Source organism: Nicotiana sylvestris, chromosome 8 (assembly GCF_000393655.2).
Source record: "Nicotiana sylvestris chromosome 8, ASM39365v2, whole genome shotgun sequence".
NCBI classification, from domain to species: Eukaryota; Viridiplantae; Streptophyta; class Magnoliopsida; order Solanales; family Solanaceae; genus Nicotiana; species Nicotiana sylvestris.
This window is the reverse complement of record NC_091064.1, coordinates 134225510-134241345: the sequence shown is the minus strand read 5'-3', so window position 1 is coordinate 134241345 and position 15836 is coordinate 134225510.

The window sequence follows — 15836 nt, the reverse complement described above, 5'->3', positions numbered from 1 at the left end:
ACACAACAACTATAATCTATAATGGCTCTACAAGGAAGCCAGTTAGAAGAAGTACCAGCCTCATAAGAAGTCGGTACGAAGCTCCCATCGAATTATGTATGTACTAAAGGTGCGAGTACTATAATAGAGCTTCAAGTTATGGATGTGAATTACACCTAGATTGAAGGGAGGTCAGAAAAGAGATAGAAGATACGATACTAGATTTTAAGGTAAGTAAAGTAAAGGTGAACAACATACGAGATACCTAAAGTCAGAACATCGTGAATAGTCCATACTTCGTATAGATGGCTATAAGCATGGGTATCCAGTAATCGGGAATGATAACGGTATCGTCAGCGACATGTCTTCTAATATATTGTTTCTAAGTACTGAGAGATCTAGTTAAGAGAATAGAGAAGAGTTGGAGACGGTATGATGTATCGCTTGACATTCCAGAATAATATAAGGAAATATATGGTGCAAGCAAGTTAACGGAAAGTTGCGAGTATTATAAATGGCTATTTATAGGTCGCAAGCTAAAGTATGGTAGAGCGACAATGTTTTAAGAGAACATGAGTAAGGATGAGGAAAGGCAAGTGAAAAAGTGACGAAAATGGATAAGTCCTCGAGATTATGTCCATGAAAACAAGAGAGATAATGGTTTCTCTAAGTTAATGAAAGTTTAGTATAGCCTGAATGAACTCAAAGGTGTCTAAGATTAATAGCATTTACAAGGAATGAAATGCTGACTGGTAATAAAATGAGGGTATAATTGTGACAGATAAAGGATGACGTTTGGGTCTTAGTTTGAATAGTGACATGAATAAAAAAAATAGAAGAAGAGAAGGAGAAAAGATTTCGTTGGCGGCATGAAATTAGGATACCCCCATAAGGTGAATCACATTGAGACAATATGAAATATGATTATGAAAATCACTTCACATATTCCTCAATGCAATGTAAGCCTAGCGGTAATGTATTATGTAAGAAGTTTCAAGTCATCAAGTAAAGGATTATAGATCAACATTGAGGCGAATCAACAACGGTCAGATATAAGTTACAAAGTATGACATGTGATTAAGCCATGATTCTTAAGACGAACGGTAATGAAGGGGCATTAAAGGACTAAGATTTATACCTAAAGGGTAGGCAACAAAAGTAATTGGGAACTTGGTAAGCATACATCAGTAAAGGTAGATTGAAGCAAAAACAATTATGGTATAGTATAACCCATGTAAATGCAGTAAAGTCATATGAATGGGCAACCAGATCTACGAAATAAGATATGGCCATATTCGCAAGTTCTACAAAGTATCGAGCAAAGGACTTCAGTATACCTATAGAGTCCTAGAGAGGCATCCTATTAAGGCTTGTATATACAAAGAAAGGCCTAGAGATTGACTAAAAGATAAAAGGAACAAGGAAAGATGAATCGCATAAGTGCACCTACAAAGCTAGGGTCAAACAGGCTGCATGACAGGAGGTAACAAAAGTCGCAAGATTAGGAAGATTTCGACCACAAGTCATGATATAAGCAAAAAGACTAAAGGGGGGAAATACCCTAGACTTTGGATTTATTTACAAAGCAACTGCTTAAATGGTAATAAGAGTATTAAGGTATTCACAAGATCTATAAGTTACGAAAATGATAAGAGCATCAGTCAACATTCGAGGACGAATGTTCCAAAGGGGGGAATGATGTTATGCCCCGCAATATTACGTCGATATTACATTCGGTAGTATCATATTACGACAATGTTATGCTCTGCATTAATATATTACGAGGATATTACCCTCTGCAGTAATATATTACGATAGTGTTAGGTCCTGCAGTAATATATTACGATTGATGCTGCAGTTTTAAGTTACGACAATGTTGTACCCAACATTATTACATTACAGTGGTGTTATGATTCACAATAATAAGTTATGATGATGTTGCACCCTGCAGTAATATACATTGAATTTGTTGTAAGGTAATTGACATCAGTCCAAGGAAAAGATTATTTGGGGATTATAAGGATTATGCTATTTCACAAATGATTAGTAAATTCATAAAGGTGAAATGGGGAGCAAGTCTAAGAAAATAAATTTTGTCAAAGTTTGGCATTTTGGGATAAAATACGGCCCGAGCTAAAATACCCAGTATTTATGGACTAGTGTCATACAAAGTACTACATGGGCATGATAGTAAGGTGTATAAGGTATGTGGAAAGTGAGTAATATTTTAAGTAATTTGGGGTAATTTTTAAATTATGCGGGTAATTGATTAATTACCGGGTAGCAGGATATTATCTAATTAAAATAATTGAGAAACTTGGATAAGGATGAAAGGTAAACATGGAAGCCCCCATCAACATCCTTGATGACTCTATAAATCATTGTAGTATGTGGAAATTAAAGACTACAAGAATTGGGCATCATTTGTTGAAAAAAGGAATTAAAGACATCAAAATTCATTCTTGGTTTTGAGACCAAGAACGTTGGCCAGCAAGTATTTCATCTAAATTCCAACTTCAATCCAAGTTTGATTAAATATTATGTTAAGGAATAACAAAAACATGAGGGGAAGAGGCAAGCAAATCTTTCAATTTCAAAAGATATTCAAGCCAAAAAAAACGTTAGAAGCAGAAAAGTTTCATTTCAATCAAAGTGTAATTTTGTCCATATTTTGCAGAAGCTAATTCGTTAAAATAATTTAAGAAACAGGTATGTTAAGGCTATCGCTTCTTTATTTTGGCATGATCCATACGATACAAATGAAACGTGCAAATGCACAACTTCCATGAATGACTCTGTTCATAGAAGTATTAGAGATATATATGTTCTTGAATTTTCGTGTGTCATAATATTTTATCATCTGTTCATGGGTCTCAGAAAAATATGAAAGTTGAAAAGAGTTTACCTTATGATATTACTCAAAGGAAAAATGGCTTTTTGAAGCTCCGAAAGATTTTATTAACGTACTTTTCATGCATTGAATTCATGTGCATTGACCCATGATGAAATGGCGTTATATACGCGTATATATGTATGTATATATATGTATATAAATATGATTCAAACGGTGTTATATACGCGTATATATGTATGTATAAATATGTATATGGTATATAGGAAAGGTTATGGTGTTATACACGCACCACCACTTGATCAACTAGTATATGATGATGATTTTGCCCACAGTGGCCAATATGATATGATGGGATGCCCTCAGAGGCTGATGATGTTATGAAACATGTACCTATGCATGACATGACATTCATACGTATATACATGACGCTAAAAGTAATTTATGATTTACAAAGTTGTTCAGACTTACAGGTTGAGTCATGCACTCTATACTTCGTCCATGTGTCTTATGTATTTATTTATATGCCTTACATACTTAGTACATTATTCGTACCGACGTCCCTTTTGTATGGGGATGCTACGTTTCATGCCCGCAGGTCCCGATAGACGGGTCGAGAGCCCTCAAAATGGGCTATCAGCTCAGCGAAAGATGTTGATGTGCTACATTTGCTTCGGAGTTTCTCATTTGGTTAGTATGATTTAGGCTTGTATTGTTTGGTATGGCGGGACTCTGACCCGACCTTTATGACATTTATGTACTCTTAGAAGCTTATAGACATATGTCATGTACGTGAAAGATTGTATGACCTTGTCATCCTATGTTTTGAGTTTATTAATAATCACGTTGGCCTATTAGGCCCATATGTCATGTGTATATGATAATATAATAATAAAGATACTTTACGTTGGTACTCGGTTGAGTAAGGTACCGGGTGTATATCACGGCCCTTCAGCTTGGATCGTGACATAATATTAATAATTATATATAAAATTATATTTTGTTCCAAACTATTTTACAAAAATATTCCACTTAAAATATCATATCAAACGCATATAATGGTGTTAATGTTGTTAAACTTACGGGGTGTAACAGAAATAAACGTACCTTTTGGCGTAGCAATGTTCCCTTTCCATTCAATGACGGGTTCACCAAGAAAGAAAAACCTAACAATCTTGGTACGATAGTTAACATTTGCATAGCATGTGGCCAACTAGTCCATCCCCATTATCACATCGAAATCAGCAATTTCTAACTCAAATAAATTCGCTGAGGTTTGACGACTACAAAACATCACTATGCAACCTCTATATACCTTTCTAGCAATCACAGAATCTCCTATCGGAAAAGATACAACAAGTGGTTTACTTATCAATTCAGGTTTAACGCCAAACTTATTAGCCACAAAGGGTGTAACATATGATAATGTAGATCCCAGATCAATCAACGCATATACATCTTAAGAAAACATAGACAATATGCCTGTAACAACATCCAGAGACGACTCAAGATCTTGTCGACATACTAGTGCATAGGTTCGATTTTGAGCACCACTCAAACTCGGCATTGCACCTCTACCTCTACCACGACATGTCGACTGCTGAAAACCTCGTGTCAGAGGTCGAACTGATGAGGAAAAACCAGACATAGATCTAGTCGTCTGAGCTATACCACCAACTCCCCTGTTAGGACAATCCCGCATCATATGTCCAGGCTGTCCGCAAGAATAGCACGCATCAGAACCTCGACGGCACAGTCCAAAGTGGGCCTTGCCGCACTAATAACAACGTGGTGTTGGGGGTCTCATTTGACTAGTTTCCCTGTGATATTGCGAGCCTGATGCTCGCAAACTCTAACCTAGACCAGAATAGGTAAATTGATCATACCGAGGCCTCTGAAACTATAGAGAAGGGCTAGCTACAGGTGGCACCGAACTCCTCAAAGACTGGGCCTAACACTTCCGCTAAAGTCATCAGAATACCCTACAAATCTCACCCTCTTATGTTGGCCCCTATCCTGCTCCCTATCTGCTCTTTGTTGGTGCTTGCGATCCTCTAAGGTCTGGGCATAATCCTGAATACGCGAAATATTCATGCCTTTCACCAAGGAGGCTAATGTGCACTCATTTATCAAATGTGGTCCCAACCCGTTCACGAGCAGATGCACCCTATGGGGAGCATACATTGCTAAAGAATCAAACTGCATACTACACTCTCGCACACTCATATTACCATGTTGAAGGTTCAAGAACTTATCAGCTCTAGCTCGTTGTATCTCAACTGGCAAGTAATGACAAAGAAAAGCCTCGGAAAATACCTTCCACATAGCTGGAGGACCGTTCGGACCCCTGGATCTCTCCAAACTATCATGCTAGAAAATCGCTAAATCCCATAGTTGATAAGAAGCCAACTCTAATGCCTCTATATCACTAGTATGCATAACCCGCAATGTACGATGAACTTTATCAATAAAAGTCTGCGGGTCCTCCTTGGGGTCTGATCCGGTAAACATTGGAGGGTCTAGATTAATAAAATTACTAGCTCTCATTCTAATTTATTTATCAACAACACCAGTATTCTGCCTCTGAGCCTGAGCAACTACCAAGCTTTTTACCATGAAAATGGTAATAACAATTAAATTTGTTGACGGGACTCTAAAAATACGGGATCTATTTTTATGCTAGTTTGTTAAGAAGTTTATGTTGAGTATATGAGATTTAGAGGAGAAATGAAGTCAAGGAGAAAGCTACAATCAAACTGCTAAGTGAAATATTAGGGGCCTCGAGCTCGCCGATTTGGGTCCTCGAGGTCGATTCCGGGGCTCGAACTAGAGCTATCGTGGGTGATCACGGTAGGGCTAACAGATATGAGATAATCAGTGAAGGATCTTTATGGCCAATGATAGATAATAAATGATGAACAAATATGAAGACAATAAATAAAAGAAATAATATCAAGAGAAAGTGTATAAGAGAGCAAAGATAATGTTCATGTATTTTTTGTGTGTAGTAGCTGAAGCAATAGAGTTTACAAAGTGCCAAAGACCCCCCTTATATAGGAGGGGAAATCCCAACATAATTAAAATACATTAATGATAAAGAAAACGGGATGGGACAGGTGACTAACTTCATGATGCACGCTCAGACTAGCTTCAAACTAGCCTGACAGAATTTGCCGGCCTCGGCTGCACTTTTCGGAAACTCCCCATGCCTATTTGGGTCACGGCCAACATTATCCCTAGGTCGGGTGTCGATATACCTCGAGAGAGGGTACTCGGTTCATGGTCTCGAGCCTTCGAGGTAACCTTCCGAGACACCTTATTAACGAGAAATTAGTTCCTCCGATTTGACCATATACACAAGCTAGTCAACAACTGCACCACATTCTGCATATCATGGTCTGTAGTGCCAAACAGAGGAACTGATGGTGCTAGGTGCCTCATAATATCCTCTGGAGGAGACGGAGTATTTGAGGTATGAGGCGACATCTCACTCTAAGCCTCACTTTGTCCTACTCTGGCTTGGGGCACCTAGGATCAGCCTTTTACCTAAGTATCTTCCTGTACCTATCCATTCCTCCTTTCTCGCTATCTTTATTCTTTGTCGTTCACCATGTTTGAGGCCCATGGCCTCAAGATTGTATGGCGGTACTTTTATCAGGCATGCTACATCCTATCTCCTGGACCTTCTCTGGCCGAGCGAGGTTACTTTGTTTTTATGTTGTTGTTGTTGTTGTCGCTGTTGGCTCGGGACAAAAAAGCAGAGGACTGATTTCCTCTGACCCGAGGAAATATTTGGATTATACACCACTGCTTAAGAGGGGGCTCGGATTATAAACAGCTTCTCACCTCCCATGATTATTCGGTGCGACGCCTCGCTCCCTTCGCTTTCCATGGAGTGAGGTGGTACTATCTACTAACTGTTGCATCCCGTACGGGGGCAACGTCTCAAGAAGTGGCTTTACAGTAATGGCCTGGCGAAATCCATACTAGCCAGATTTTTCACCCAGCCACTCTTTCGTTCCTTCCTACCTCTTCTACGTCACTTTGCTCTTCTCCATCGTTTTCTTCTTCGTCGTCTCCCCTTTTGAAGATGCCATTCTGGGGAATCGAGATAAGACTCCTGAGGGGATTGTTCTTGGAAGATATTGTCTTTTAGGACGCCTGCCTAAGGAGATGATGCCCGAAAATGATGCTATCGAGGACACACCTTTGAGAATAGGCTAGGCTCTTAGGCTTTTATTATATGTACACCTTTCTGCTTCTTTATTTATTTGTAAGGACCCATCGTGGGCTTTTGTAATCGAATGTTTCATGAATACAAATATATTTATCCAATTTGCCTTCGATGATTGCTATATTCTTTTATGTTTGTAGAGACTCTGAATGCATGACTATGTCCGTTGTTGCTAATATCAAGCCCACGTGTGAGCATTATTTTTGTCCTTCAATTAATTAGTATGGCCTCACACGAAACCTTTTGCCATCCCTTGGATCGAACCCGGATCGGACCGATGATTTTGGATCGATGGGACCTTGACTTCGAGTAGAACAGAAGTGACATTTTAGGCCTTGAAACCATGATTTATTACTTAAACTCTATGGTAACCTTTGAGAAGAAATCTTCTCGAAGGCTTGTGAATAGGGAATGCCTTTGATCTTTCGAGGGTAGTCTCCGAGCGGAGGTTCGCTCAAATCTGGACCACCTGGAAACTTGCTTTGGGCTTAGTGTAAACAGCCTTCAGGCGCTGTAGATGGATCTTGAAACAGGGTTTCTCCGATATCGGACGGTACCCCATGACCAAGCGTATAGGGGTGGAGTTTAAATGCTTCTTTCCTTGGATCCTGATTCCCTTTTGACAAAAAGCCCTCGAGGTCGGGTACTACCTCGGGATTAACGATGATATTGTTGGCCTTTTAGAGCTTAACATCTTATTGATGAAGATCCTCGAGGTTAGGTAATACCTCGGGACTGGAGAAAGCATTATTTTCTTCGTGGAGCCTAACCTTGTTTTGACGGAGGTCCTCGAGGTCAGGTACTACCTCGAAACTTGAGAAAGCGTTATTGGCTTCATGGAGCCTAACCGTGTTCTGACAAAGTTCTTCGAGGTCAGGTACTACCTTGGGACTGGAGAAGGCATTATTGGTCAGCGTTCTTCGACAGGTTTCGAGGTAGGTAAATCATCGCCATTTTTTCCATATATAAATAGGGTTGTTTCTGCCTTTTCGGAGGCTCTGCCCTTTTAAGTAGTTGCCCTTATTTTTCTGCATCAGCCTTTTGTCACTTTAGCACTAACACATTTACACATATTCCTGCCTTTTAGTTCTCTAATTTCGCCATCGCCATGGCCGCTATGTTGGGGTCTGTCTAATAGGGAGGGGAAAGCTCCACCTCCGGACTTTGGGATCAATGAGAGTGCGCCTTGAAGACTACTTCATTAATAGGAGATGAGCATCTTGAGTTAGTGAGAAAAGACTGCGGAGGGGGGCGAAAGTGATGTTACATGCATTTTCCCCGGGTGAAGGCATCATGGATCGTGCCGAAGGGTTATTGAATGTGTACACGTATCCTTTCACACTAGGCCCCCTTGATAGGGTTTTGCTCGACTTTTGCTTAGCTTATCGGGTTACCTTGGCACAGGTCCATCCATCGTTTTGGAAAACGGTGTTGATGGTGAGGTTTTTTGCAGAGAAGGCGGGGCTTGAATTTTCGCTCAGTCATCTCATTAGGCTATACCGGCCCTTTCACCATCAAGGTCTGCGAACCTTGCGATGTCGATCGATCACGCCCTTCGTTGTTGATGATGAGGAGGATGGACATCGGGGATGGATAAGTCATTTCATCCGAGTGCGGACTGCTGACATTATCCCCGTAGAGCTTATGCCATTCCCTGAGAAATGGAATTATACACGTAAGTGGTGCATTTCGCACTTTCTCAGTTTTGCCTATAGCGAGAACTGATTTCATAAAGAATTGGCGATCCACTCGACCTGTGATTAGTGCAAGTGGCACGCTCTGTCCCGGGGCTGATGGGAAGCAGAATACCATGGTGAATGCTATGCTATTCTTTCGTTTCTCTTCTTTAATGTGCAGAAGCATATCCCTTTTATGCACATTAATATCACCATTGTAGGAATTGGAGAGCCTTTTGAGGCGAGGCCGTGCTCCTTCGGAGAGGGGGAAGGGTTTCCAACTCCCGGGCTGAAGAACGGTAACAATGAACGAAAGGCGCTTTCATAAGGCGATGGTGGTCTAAGTAAGGCGGAGCGGGACCGTGGCTTCGAAGTGTAAGCATCATCTGAGCCTGTCGTGTCCACGACTCCTGGATCTGGAAAGAGTGTTTCTCCATTGTTGTCACCTTATTTTTCCGTCGATAGCATTTTGGGAGATACTAGAAACCCGGGGTCGCATACACCGAGCGACCGCGTTTCGACCGGAGTAGGCTCTTTTAGGGACTAAGGGACTGGATTGGCAGGTGTGCGTTCGGCCTTTGAGGAAGCCCAACGGCTTCACTTTGCAGTGAGTTTCGGTGCAGGTTTTTCAAGCTTTGTGCCTTTCCTTCCTTATTGAGTTTTCTTTTACAGGCATTTGACAAACTTTTGTCCGGGTTGCTTCGCTGTGAAGCCAGGTTGTGGAAATCTCTGGATGAGGAGAGATCTCTCAGGCTCCTGTGTGATGAAAAACAAGTCTCGTTCGTACATTTGCAGTATGATATAGGACGGAGCTTGAATTACGTAAACCACCTGAAGGAGCAGGTAGTCTTCTGTCCCGGGTGAGTGTGCATTCCGCCTCCTGGCTCCTGGGCTAATACATAGTTTATTTCAGTTGCAGAAAAAGATGGAGGCTTTGGAACGCCTTCGAGATGTAGTTGGGCGGGCCTGGCATGAACATGATGAATTGAAAGCTCGGGCGGAGGCTCAGGCGGAGGCTCAGGCTCTAGGGGGAAGGATGCTATGGCCAAAGTTCCTGCTTTTGAAGCTTAACTTCGCCTAGCTCATGACAATGCTTTGGTTCAGATAGAAATGATTGCAAAGCTCGAGTCCGAACATTCAAAAGTCAGGGCTGAGATCGTTGATGCCCGATTAGAAACTGCAAAGAGCTGGACTAAGGCTGACCAGGAGATTGAGATCTACTCAAAGGATGAGGCCAATTCTCAAGCCGAGCTGAGAAGGATCCTCGACGGCGAAGGAAATATTGAAGAATATGCTCGCTTCAAGTCTCGTAGAAAAACCCTCGAGGAGATCTGTGATAGGGGTTTTTCCCTCTCGAAACAATTGGCTCTAGAAAGAGCGGATAAGCATGATGCTCGGTTGCTTTTGCTCAATGCCGAGGAAAGCGAGGATGAGACCTGCCGGTCGTAACCCCTAGGGGGCATAGATTTTGTCATCTATATATAGCATTTTCAAAGCATGTTTGTCGCTGGAGGTTGTGATTCCTGCATTTGTATGAAAGAAAACCTTGCGGCTTTACTCTTTTTGTATCTTTTTCTATCTTGAGTTTGACCAGGCGAGCTAGTTTTTGCAATGTTAGGAATCCTCAAAATAGTTATGTGGCCTGGGGCTCATTGGACTGACCCGTAGGCTCTTACGTACTTTCGCTCTTAGGCATACTTAGGCCACCTGTTTTGGGCTTAGTCCCCGATTCGGGCATCGACTCGAGCTTATTTGACCTTCGAATGGCCAAATTTTAGGCTGGCAACAGTGGCGCTTACGCCTTTGGACGATGCAGCCTTTTAATGTAAGAGGGCTTGCAACAGTGGATCTTACGCCTTGCCCTTAGGCATATATATTTAATTATTTTTGATCCAATCTTCGAATTGGGTTACGACTCGAGCTCATTTTGACCCTCATGTTTTTAGATTTTAGGCTGGCAACAGTGGCACTTATGCACTTGGTCGATGCGGCCTTTTGTGTGTGTGGCCCTGAGGCTCATTAGGCTGGCAAATATGGCTCTTACGCACTTGGTCGATGCGACCTTTTATGTAGGCTTTATTTTCCTCTTGTTAAGGACTTTTAAAGTAATTTTTTCCTAGCTCGCCGTCGGTTCGGGAAGAACCTCAATTTCGAGCAACTTGCGGCGATGCTCAAGCACCTCTGAAGGTTTGGCTCGGAGGCTGAGTAGCTCGAATCCTGTGATTTGGAGCTGACATGGTCGAAGCTCTTTTGCCTATGCCGAGGGTAGCCTGTTTAACCGGTTTTTTTCGAAGTAGATTCAAAGTAATGGCCTGTGATTTTGTAGCGACAGTCGGGCGTCCCCGAGTCGCATTAGTTCGGCTGGTACAACCACGTGACCGGATTCACTTGTGTTTGGTCGGAGCCATTTTTTTATCCTGAATGAGATAGTTTCAGCATCTATATCGAGGGTATGCCTTTTTAGGGGTTTTACAAATTCGATATATAGCCGAAACTTTGAGATGGGGTTTACACCTTTAGTCAGGTCTTACAAGTTTTTCATGTTTTTGAGGTCTTACAGTTTTGGATACTTGGTACAAGTATTGTTCATGCCTTGCTTGACGTCTTACAAATATGATCGCTGCCTTATGTAGGTCTTACGAGATTGAGTCTACCCACTAGGGGTCTTATGGCCTCGGGTTTTGATAAGTTGATGGAGGTGGTGTTTGACGGCAATCCCCGAGTTGTTGAGAGTTTCTTGACTCGGGAGCCATTTTTCATAAACTTTGCATTGCCTCGTCGAGGGCTTATGATTTTGGAGATCCCGACCCTGAGATCGGGCATTTTGTTTTGAGATATTGACGCCAGTCCCCGAGTATTCAGGGTACTTTCGGCATTGGAGACATTTCGCGATTTCCGCGTTGCCTTATTTGAGGGCTTATGATTTTGGAGTCCCGATCCGGAGGTCGTTTAGGTGTTGAATTGTTGACGCTAGTCCCTGAGTATTCGGGACGTTTTCGGCAGAGGAGTTATTTATGCGAAGGCGCTGAGACTATTTTGGAGCGCGAGATGATTTGATAAAAAATATTCTTCAATTATTTGGTATAAGTGCACATGTTTTCGCCATCGGGGGCCCAGCTATACAATACGGTTCATTCGACCGTTTGGCCCGGTACATCATTTTCCTATAGGGACCCGATTCGGTGCCTCTCGGCTTTTTCGAGCGGATGAACTTTGGGGGGGGGAATACCCCTCAGTGTTCGAGGTTGATTGCAAAATAAGCCTTGGACACTTGTTGAGTCTCCCTTAAGTAGCATGCAAATGTTGCCTCGTTAAAAACCTTGCGGGTAAAACCCTTTTCAGGATAAAAACTCGGTCGAAGGAAAAGAGTGCAACAGATGCTTTAAAACCTCAAGGTCTTCGAGCTGGGTTAACGTTCTGACTGCTTCGATCGAGCTCCAGCATAATGGTTAGTCTAAAATATGAAATGAAAAGGGAGATGATTATACCTTAGTGTGAGGTGTTGGCGATGTTTTGAGGACTGATATGTTCCAATCACTCGAGATAAGGACGCAGTACGATCCTTTACTTCGTTTAACTGGGCTTAATTGGGGGTGTGGCTTGATTACCCTTTGGCTCTTTTGCAAGTGGAGGTACGGGTACCGGTGCCACGTCGTGCACCACAAACATTTTCCTTGCCGCATGCTATTCCCCATAGATGGTTTTAATCCCATCCTTTGTCGGGAATTTCATCAATTGGTGTAGAGTGGACGGTACTGCCCTCATGTAATGTATCCATGGATGTTCGAATAAGGTGTTATACCTCATGTATCTTTCAATTACATGGAATTTGGCGTGTTGGGTCATGCCGGTCACGATGACCGGGAGGGTGATTTCTTCTTTTTTTGATTCACTTGCCGTATTGAATCTGTTGAGGACTCGGGTGGTAGGCACGCTTTGGTCAAGTAGGCCGAGCTGCTCTATCACCCTCGACCTGATAATGTTGGTCGAACTACCTGGATCTACGAGTAAACATTTTATTTGAAAAGAATTCATAAGGAAAGAGATTACCAGTGTGTCGTTATGAGGATGAGATAAGGTCTCAATGTCCTTTTCGCTGAAGGTGAGGGCATCCTCGGGAATATATCCTGGGTTCTCTTTTCTCTGGTGATGGATATTTTTGTCCTTCTCATTACGGGTTCCTGCGGGGCATCGACGCCTCCCAAGATCATGTGGATGACATGTTGTGAATTGTTTGCTTCGTTCTTCTTGGCTGCTCTCTTTCCCGGAACTGATTTTTGGCTCGGTCACTAAGGAATTCTTGGAGATGACCTTTGTTAAGTAGCCGAGCTACCTCTTCTCGGAGTTGGTGGCAGTCCTCAGTCCTGTGGCCGTGCGTGTTGTGAAACTCGCACACTAAGTTGTGATTACTTTGAGAAGGACCCGATTGTACAGGTATGAGCCATCTGGCATCTCTGATTTTACTGATGGCGAACACGATGTCCAATACATCGACGTTGAAAATGTATTCTGACAAGTGAGGTACCCCTGTTGTCTCTGCGTTCCTATCGAATCTGGCTCTGTTGGTGAGTCCCCGACGATCCTATCCTCGGTCTATCCTTCGATCATTATGAGGTGGGTTGCGCCTCGGGGAGTTCCTCCTGTCTTTGATGTACGGCTTATATCTTTCTTTATTTGGTTTTGGCTCCTTTGCCAGGAGCTTGCTTGGGTATACTGTTACATCTCGTGTTCTCGTACGTTAAAAGTTGTCTTCAGTTAATTGACATAGACTCAGGAATGAGGTCATCTTGATGTCAACATACTTACGCTATTTATAACAAGTGATGAATAAGTGTTATGAAGGATAAAGGGGTACATGGATTAATGAAAACGAGTTTCATTGAAAATGGCCTATTTGGAATAAAATACGGGTCGATCGATAACATCTGATAATTATAAATTAGTACCATGCAAGGTACCATATGACCATGGTAGTGTAATATATAAAGTATATACGAAGTATTTTGAAAATAAATAAAATTTTAAGTAATTTATAATAATTTTTAAATTATGCGGGTAATAGATTAATTACCGGGTAACTAAACATTACTCGGTTAACTAATAAGTGGATAAATTAAAATCACACCCCCAAGGAGGAACGTGGTAGCTCCCCCCCCCAAAATGACTTATTGATTAAACTTTCCATGTGTCAAAAAAAGCTTTAAGATCAAAGTCTTATCAAGACCTTATTATTCAAAAAAATGAGATAACCAATTTCATTTAAAAGACAAGAGTTCAAATGTTACATTCTGATAAAGCGAGAAACAGAAGCTTCAAAACCAATGTTGGGACAAAGATTTGGCTTAAACCCATTATAATTCACAAGACAAAAGAAGCTGAAGCAAACGTTCAAGTTCAACGTTTAAGATTTAATCCATCTTTACTTTTAGTATACAAAAAACATTAGAAGCAGAACAAGTTCGTTCCAATTTCAAGGAAACATGTATGTTAATTCCCTCCCTTCTTTCTTTTGGTATGGTCCAAATTATACTGAAGAAACGAACAAATACACAGTTTCTATAAATTACTCTATTCATATAAATAGTAGGGGTGTCTAGATTCTTAATTCCCCATAAGAATTATTATTATCTTCTGTTCATGGGTCTCAGAATAATACGCAGTTGGAAAAGTTTATCCGGACGGAATATCGAGATTATTATGTATTTTTCACCCATTTATACATATGCATTGACCTATGACCAGATGGTGTTATATACGCGTGTATATATAAATATATGTATATGGGATATGGGAAAAGGTTATGGTGTTATATACGCACCACCACCTTATCAGCTGGTATATGATGATGATGTTACCCATAGTGGCTGAAATATGATTCAAATAGCGTTATATATGCATATATATATGTATCTATATGTATATGGGATATGAGAAAAGGTTACGACATTATATATGCACCACCACCTGATCAACTGGTATATATTGATGATATTGCCCACAGTGATCAAAATGATATGATGGGATGCCCTCAGTGGCTTGATGATTCTATGTACACCCATACCTATGCATGGCATGACATTTACACGCATGTGCATGATGTTATAAACGTTTCAGAATTTACAAAGTTATTCAGATTTAAAGATGTGTTTCAGTATTCCATGTTTCATCTATGTCTTTTACGTGCTAATTTCCATGCCTTACATACTCAGTACATTTTTCGTACTAATGCCCTATTCCACGGGGCCTGCGTTTCATGCCCGCAGGTGAATGTAGGCAAGCTGACGTTCCCCCTTCTTAGGATCCCTGATCAGCTAAAGTTGGCGTGCTCCAATTGATCTAGAGCTGCTTTTGATATTGGTACGATACGTTTGTAGATATATATGTATATGGGTATGACATGGCTCAGTCCTATATTTGTACAGTTATGTTTCTGTTAGAGGTCTGTAGACAGTGTGTCTAGTTGGGTTGTTTGTGGATTTGTCGGCTTTCAGTTTTCGATGTATAATTGTCTATAGTAGCCTTGCCGGCTTGCCCACTGTATTCTACACGTATACGTACATATGCCTTGGTGGCAGGTTTCCTTCACGTATGTTATTTTTTTAATATAGCAGATGTTATACAGGTTCTTATCTTAGACGCATGCTTAGGGGTGTTTAAAAGATAGGACTTAGTCACCCGTCGCGGCCCATCTATTTGGGTCGTGATAAAAGTGGTATCAGAGCAGTTTTGTCCTAGGGTTGTCTCTAAACCGTGTCTAGTAGAGTTTTGTTTATGGGTGTGTCGTGCACCACACTTATAAACAGGAGGCTATATGACATATAGGATGTAATCCTCTCTTTTTATCTCAGATCGTGCAATACAAGAATTCATGTTCCAACGATACATTATATTTTCAGCAATGCCTCCAAAGAATACGACCGCCCAGAAGGGAAAGTTCGTGGCTGGTGAGACTACTAGTCGAGCGCTACGAGTTACTAGGGCTCGGGGTGAATATCATGGTGAGGTTCCATCTCAGACTTCACATACCCTACCATTTCTAGAAGAGTTTTGAAGGGCACCAACTTCAGCATCTGTCCCTGTATATTTAGCACCTCAG